The sequence below is a fragment of the Lactuca virosa genome, chromosome 1, assembly GCF_052849685.1.
Source record: "Lactuca virosa cultivar CGN04683 chromosome 1, Lactuca_virosa_CGN04683_v6, whole genome shotgun sequence".
Taxonomy (NCBI): Eukaryota; Viridiplantae; Streptophyta; class Magnoliopsida; order Asterales; family Asteraceae; genus Lactuca; species Lactuca virosa.
The window spans coordinates 19,130,800-19,139,414 of record NC_136426.1 but is presented as its reverse complement, the minus strand read 5'-3'; positions in this window follow the sequence as shown (position 1 = coordinate 19,139,414).

Sequence of the window (8,615 nt, the reverse complement as noted above, 5' to 3'; positions counted from 1 at the left end):
TCCTATTAAGACAAAAGGAACGGATAAACTTTGACTATATAATCATCAATTTCACTCACCAAATCGTGCATGGAATTACACTTTATAACACCCAGTTACGAGATGAATTGGTTTAAACCAATGCACAACAGATTTGCAAAATATGACTTATATATCTATGTTTGAAGAATAGAAGATATTATCGTCTTAGAATTACTCATGATTGAATCCATGAAGTAATATCTAAGCGTGGGTTTAACCAATACTCAAAATCCGTATTTTCAAAGTACTCATGAATATTCATCAATCTGTATGCAATGTCCAATCCCCATGGACAATTTACAATCAATTCATGACAGTCTTAAATCAATACATACTCCCAAAAGTATGTCTGACTGTGGCATTTCGAATATATTAATATTCAGGAAATAACATGCAAAATGAAACACAATAATAAACTAATTGTTCCATAGCTTCATACTCTTTGAATATAAATAATTCCCTATCATTTAATCACCATAACAAATACATATTTATTTATTGTATAAATGTTTCGAGGTAATCGACTTAATGACTAAACTTGTCAATATTTTTCATGTCAATGTTCTTAACATGCATACCATGTTTTCCTTTGGCCATCACTATTGTGAACGAATTATCGAAAAGATATGCACTTCACAACTAGATCTCCATCCTCAACATTTTATTGGATGTAGTGGAATTTTATCCTTCTATGCATTGACCTCTTGTGATCTCAAGAATCTTTGTCAATATGACTGCACTTTCACAATATGTTTCTAATGGCAAATTATTACTCAGAAAAAATCCATGGTCAACTATGAAGTTTTCTAGTCCAGGTACATTCCTTGGATACTTCACTTGCATTAATGTGGTATTACCCATTTTGTCAAATCTATCACCATCTCCCACATGAAACATTTCATGCTACAAGTTAAAATGAATTTCCATTTAGACATGACTCAAAGTCATCTAAAATTCATGTCACTATAACTCTTCTCAATCATGTTCTCGACTGTCTATAAGCAACAATTCCTTGGTATCTTTCAATACCTCGGAATGTTCTTGACAATTCTCTAGCAATTCGCTTAAACAAAAATTATGATACAATCTCACGATGCTTAAACCATATGAGACATCAGAATAAACACAAGTCATAACATTCATGATCAATACTATATCCAAAGCATATGGGACTAGGCTCATCCTATCATTTTCATGACTAGTACAAACAAACTTTGAGATTCACTCAAGTTCTTGCTATTATGCATATGAACAATCCTTTTCTTGGAATTTTCATTGTTGAAACCTTTCAACACATTGTGCTTTGACTTGAATCCTATTAAACATTTCAATATATACTTTTAGATCCAAATACCAAGTATCAGTGTCGTTTTCCCTTGTCCATCATAGCAAAACAATTCCCGATCTTTTGCACCTTCCAACTTAGGACAATGTTTCATATGAGGAGTATTGTCATCTACATGCAATACAAGGAATACAATGACACTCCCACTAGCTTTGACATGTAATTAAGACTAATCTGAACTTCTAAAAAGACAACACTCTTTTGACTTCCTCATGGAAGAATAGATTCCTGATACACGATGCTTGCTTAAATCTAAGAATAGATTTCTCAAGCCTTCGCACCTTATTTGGATACTTTGTATGTTTAAATCCTTTCAGAATATGTCATATATCCATTGAAAGTTTCCTATTGAGGAAAGTCGTTTAAACATCCACCTTACCATATCTTATATCAAGTAAGGCAATAATGGTAACAAATAACCAAGTAGACCCTTTCTCAACCACTAGTGAGAATGTTTCCTCATAGTCAATTCCTTGAGTCTGAGCAAAGCTCTTTCCACCATACTAACTTTGAATGTGTATACATTCCTATCCATGTTAGTCTTCACATTGAAGATCTAATAGCAACCCATTGTCATAAGACTAAGCTTTGGATCAACCAATTTCAAATTTAGTTATCCTTCATGGACAAAATTTTGCTATCCTTTGACTCTTCTAATGGAAACCATAGGGCTCACCATTGCTTCCTAGTAGTTATTAGGTTTATCCAAATTGATCAATGTTTTATCACCAATCAACGTATCTACTTCCATAGTTAGATGAAACTCATAAAACTTGAGAGGTTCTCTAACTCTACTATATCTACGAAGAAACAAGGTAATGTCATTTGACTCAACTGGTTTATCAACCTCAAGTTGAGAGCTGGTTTCAACTATAGGTTCATTGTTGGTCATATCTTAAATTTCTTCAAGTTCAATATGACTCCCACTGACTTCTTGATATCTATATGTTCTTTATCTCAAGGAACATTCCTTTTGAGTTATAAGCATCACATATATCAAAAGACTTCCTTGAATAAAGTTGTTAATCAACTATCAAGAACATTCTAAGATTATACCAAATACTAGTTGCTTGTGGATAGTTAGAAGTATGATATTAATTAGGACAGACCATGGTGATATGATTCTGGATTGAGATGATTCTTGATCAGAATTGATGGCCATATGGGAATATGGAAATGTTTCATAATGGGAGATGGTTGAAAAGTCTACATGTGAAATGAGTATCATTGGAATAATGTCCAGTTGATATGTTCACAAAGGAAGGACCATAGAGAGGCATAGTATGCATGTTCATAGTATGACATGAATGATGTTATTTAATTCAAGTGGTTAGTTGGAACATTATACAATAAATAAAGTCATAATTATTATGGTGATTAAAAAATAGAGATTATTTATATTTAATAGTTTTGAAACTATAGTTAATTAGTTTATAATTATGTTTCACTTTGCATGTTTTACTTCCTGAATAATTTGATTATTCAAAGCTCCACAGTCGCTCATACTTGAGGAAGTAAGTAGTGAATGCAGACTGTCATGAATTGCATTGTAGATTGTATAAGGAGTTTAGACATGGCAATTGTGTTGCTACAACATTCATGAGTACTTTGAAAATGGAGATTTGATTATTGGATAAACCTACACTCAAAGAATTACTTCGTGGATTATATCACGACTAATTCTGGGACGATATTATCTTATATTCTTGAAACAGAGATATATAAGTTGTAATTTATAAGTCGGTTGTACATTAGTATTGTGAAAACGCATCAGTAACTTGATGTTATAAAATGTGGTGTCATGTGCAGTTTGGTGAGTAAAGGATAGAAGCATATGAGTCAAAATTTATTCGTTCCTTTCTCCCTAGCGAGAAAAGCGATATCTATGGGACCCTCGGTGATTTGGTGTTGACTTATAGTGTTGGGCCCAACCAGGACTAAATTGTTATGTTCAATTAGAAGTCTTATGACGTCATCACAAATCAAGAAATCAGGAAACATAATTTTTGGACAATGAGATTGATTCTAATCCATGTCTCATATCAATACGATATCTTGAAGAATGGAGGAATATTTGATCACTTATCTAAGGAAAATATCTAAGCGGATCAGAGTTCGACAGATGCTTTGGAAAGCACCATTTTCTGTTTGATTTAGAAGTTAAACCTGTAATTTAGTTTTAGACTTATCCACGTGGGAGACTTTTGGATTAGGTATCTAAGCCAATAAGTAAATTAGTATAATATTGAAATATTAGCAAAGTCCTTTTGGGTTTCCCTCAAACCTAGTAATTGAGTGGAATGTTTTTTTTTTGAGGAGAGAGAGAGAGAGAGAGAGAGAGAGAGAGACTGATTTATCAATTTATTATGTGATTAATAAATTAATTATAAATTAAAATAAATGGTTTATTAATATATTATGATAATAATATATTAATTATAAATAGTATTATTTAATTAAAAATTAATCAGAAATAAATTGGAATTAATTTTGGGTTAATTGGATTAATTAAAAGTACAATGGCTAAATGTGACAATGTTCAAAAGTTAAAAATTGACCAATTCTAGAACCTCTCATAGAGGGGATGGTTTTTAGAGGAGATTTAAGGAGCTTTTCTTGGGAAATAAGGAAGCCAAATAATCCTTAGGGAGCAAGAAAAGAGATAAGAGTTATTCAAGGAAACCTGTCTTATCCTAGCTTTCCTAATCACCTATTTAAACCCTTATAGGGATTCTTATTATCGGTCATCCCTTCTCTAAGAGCTTAGAGACGAAAATTCCTTCCATCTCCTCTCTCCTCTTAAGCCTCCAATTGCTAGGGTTTAAGAGTGAGCCATTAGTGTAACGTCCGGTTCCCGGTACGTATTTTTAAATTTAAGAAAATTATATGTTTTAGACTGGGACTCGACGAGTTGGAGGCCCAACTCATCGAGTAGACTGGATTCTGGACGCGGGTTTTAAGTAACCTACTCGACGAGTCGGGAGCCCGACTCGACGAGTAGGACTACCTGGATAAAGCCCTAATATTTAGGGTTTGCACCCTATTTAAACGCCTTAACTTGTCCCATTTCAGCCTCCATCGCCTCTCACAGTCCAGAAAAGCCCTAACTCGAAACCCTAAAGCATTTGGAGTGTCCTTGAGCCATTTTTGTGTGTTTTTGGTTTTTTGAAGCTTGAGGAAAGAAGTGGAAGCTTGGGGGTTCCAGAAGAAGCAAGTAGATCCAGAGGTTTTGCTTCATTTCCAGCTCATTCAAGGTAAAAAGCTCCAACCTTGACCATTTATCTCTTAGATCTCTAGTTAGGGCAAGTTTCTACCTTTTCTAAGCTTTAGTAGGGCCATATTCGGGATTTTGTGGTTCTAAGGGGGTATGACTTCAGATCTGGAACCATTGAGGGTTCCTATGGCATAAAGGTGCCAACTTTATTGCCATAAGAGCCCCATGCATCTTGTAGACTTCATTTTTGGACCTTTTGGGCTTGAAGACCCATGCATGGACGTAAAGTTTGTAACTTTACGTGTAATATGGACCCTAGGAGGTCAGATCTATGTTTTGGATGCATTAAGACCAACTGAAATCGACAGAATAGTCTTGGACATGGAGGGACTCGGCGAGTCGCTCATACGACTCGGCGAGTCGGGTCGCAGTTTCCCCCAAACCTCTTCGGATAATGGACAATGTGTTGAGTTAGAAGAACACTCAGCCATTTGGGCTCATTGTGGACCTGGAGATCATAGAACTCGACGAGTTCAAAAGCAGAACTCGACGAGTTCAAGACTATGTCCCAACTATATGAAGAAGAACTCGACGAGTTCATAAGGAACTCGGCGAGTCTGGGACTAGACGTGTCTTCTTGCATGAAAAAGGACTCGACGAGTTCAAGGATGAACTCGACGAGTCAGTTGTAGAAAGTCACGAATTTGTTTGAAGGAGAACGCGGCGAGTTCGTGCAGGACTCGGCGAGTAGGGTCGAGGTTTTAGCGTTTTAAGGATTAAGGGACTCAGCGAGTTATTGGGTCAACTCGGCGAGTTGAGTCAACCAGATGTTGACTTTGACCCAGAGTTGACTTTGACCAAGGAGTTGACCTTGACTGTGGCTTTGACCTGAGTAACCCTTGTAAGGGCTAAGAGTATGTAATGGTAAATTAAGGAAGGTTGTTATGTGTAGGAGTTGAGAGGAGTTGATTCCGACATCGAGGACTAAAAGACTTCACGACACTGAGGTGAGTTACCTTCCAGTATAAGTGGGTCTAAGGCCACAATGCCGACCCACTAGTAGGAAATTGTTTGTTAGATAATTGTCTTTGTGATAATTGACTGGTTAGCCACTATCTAATATGTTTTATGTGCTAGCATGATATGATGTTATGTGATAGTGGTAGTAGGGGAATAGCCCCCGGTTATCGGTCGATAGGGTCGAAAGGGTAGTTTAGTACCCAACTATGTTAGACAGATTATGATATATGTGATATGATATTATGTGGTAGTAGTAGTAGGGATGAAATAGTCCCCGGTCACCGGTCGCCAGGACCGAGGGGGTAGGTTGGGCACCCCGGTATGCCTAACAGGGGTAGGTTGAGCACCCCGGTATGCTCAGCAGGGTAGGTCGGGCACCCAGATATGCCTGACAGTAAGTGTATGTATGGTACAGTGTTGCAAAACTCGGCCTACTCGGCCGAGTAATCGGCCGATTACTTGGAATCGGCCCTCCACTGAGGCGAGTAATGTGAACTCGGCAAAAAAACTCGGATTAAGTCAAACTCGGTCAAAAATCGGTCAAAATCAGTCAAAATCTCTCTAACTCGGGCCTACTCGGTATTACTCGGTCTTACTCGGTCAAGCTCGGCCAACTCGATCAAAATGGGTCAAAATTGTCATAAAAAGAGAACAAAATCAAGAATTTCAATATTAATATGTATAATACACTTAATGATTTATTATTTAACACACACATGTGATTATTACTACATATATATCTTAAATTTTCAGTAATTATTTATGAAGTGAGACATTTGTGTGTATTTCAGTTTTTATGTATTCACATGTATCTAATTTTGTTATATATTTCAATCAAATTATGATTTTAACTTATGATTTTGACATATATAATTTTCCTAAAAATATTTCTACATGAATTACCGAATCTGAGTACTCCCCGAGTACTCCCGAGTACTCGCTACTCCCCAGTCGGCCGAGCAGGTACCGGGTAGCGAGTTCTACAACCTTGGTATGGTATGTAGTATGATGGGGGAACTCACTATGCTTAGCGCTTACAGTTTTTAGTTTTGTTTTCATGTACCTCTTCATCGAAGGGGAAGGAGCCGTCACGGTAGCAGCGCATCACACACACACATATGATTTCCGCATTTTGAGATCCATGGGATTGTACTCTGACATTATTATTATTCCACGACATCTTTTATGACATTTGACTTATGGATTATGGGTTGCTATGATATCGATGACGTTTTTCAGTAAACTGATTTATAAACCACATAATTAAAATCAAAATTTTTGGTCATGATTTTTGAGGTGTTACAATTAGAGGCACAAGTTCTAGTGCTTGCTTTCTAAAGACCAAAATAAAAAAGGAATACTTTTTTTATTTGCTATAATAAGCAAAAGGTATGTAATTTCTATAAACCCTTTCTTAATTTCGAAAATAGAAGTGTGCTTTAAGGGTTCTTGATATTCAATAGTTGATTGCAAATCGTAATGAGAACATAGATCTTTTAGATTGCATGTGAACTTAGGGTTTAAGTTTTTCAAAATAAGATTTTTATAGCCTATAAAACCCAACCAAAACATGAAGAATAAAACAATTCACCTTGTTATCATAAAGAAACTCACGTGAAAACTTGGTTCTTTTAATCCACTTATGATTTGAAGAATAGGTTTTACTCTCAACTGAGATTTAAACTGAAAGATTGGTTATTTTAATTAACATAAATTATTCTTTCTCTTTCTTTCTCTCTCTCTCTCTCTCTCTCTCTCTCTATATATATATATATATATATATATATATATATATATATATATATATATATATATATATATATATATATATATATATATATAGAAAGAGAGAGAGAGAGAGAGAGAGAGAGCTAGGTTCAAATGTTTCTCATATCTATTGTGTGCTAGAATGCACCAATAATAATTTAGTAAAAATTAAATTATTATTTAATCAAATAAAGATAGATATTAAATGATTTCCATAATTATATGTATATTAAATGATATCTATAATTATAATTCTTTTTTTTATGAAAACTAATTAAATTCGTCATTAATATCAGCAATAATATTATTTCAGAATGAATACGCATCAAGTTTTTCATGTATGAGTTCGTATTTTGTTTCATGACTCACCTACTCAAAATACAACAAAGTTGCCTAGAACATGGAGAACGAGAGTGTATTCTAGTATAATGAGAGTTTGTTCTAGAAGAATTAGAGTGTATTTTAGTAGAATACACTCTCGTTCTTCATATTCCATGCAACTTTGTTGTATTTTAAGTGGGTGAGTCCATAAACAAACACGAAACCATACATGAAAACCTAGATGCGAATTCATTTTGAAAGAATGTTATTGCTGACATTAATGACGAATTTAATTAGTTTCCACAAAAAGAAATTATAATTATGGATATCATTTAATATCTATCTTTATTTAATTAAATAATTATTTAATTTTACTAAATTTCTATTGGTGTATTCTATCACACAATAAATATAACAAACACATAAACCTAGCCCTATATATATATATATATATATATATATATATATATATATATATATATATATTCATCCATGAACATATGTTCACAAGTGAATATGTATTGAATATTGAATAATATGTCCATTTATGAACAATCATCAATCTGCCCAGTCATGTTCAGTAATATACCAATTGTTCTTGTTTTTTTTTTTTTATGTTTCTTAGTTTTCGTATCATAATGATTTCTTTATTTTAATGTTATAGATAGGAAAACAAAGTCATGAAGAAATGATATTTCAAATTAAAAACAAGAGGAAAGCTAAAGACGACTCATACAGTGACAGAATTAAGAATTAAGATTTTTTTGGTATTGTGATTTGGGTTGGATGGATTCTTTTGTGTAGAATTTCTATGTAGAATTTTTATTGTTCACGAGGGATATTGATGAATTTTTGTTGCATAATGGATTAGGTATATTCAAGTTGTGGTGGAATGTACTTATTTGGAATTTTTTATTCTTAGTTTCA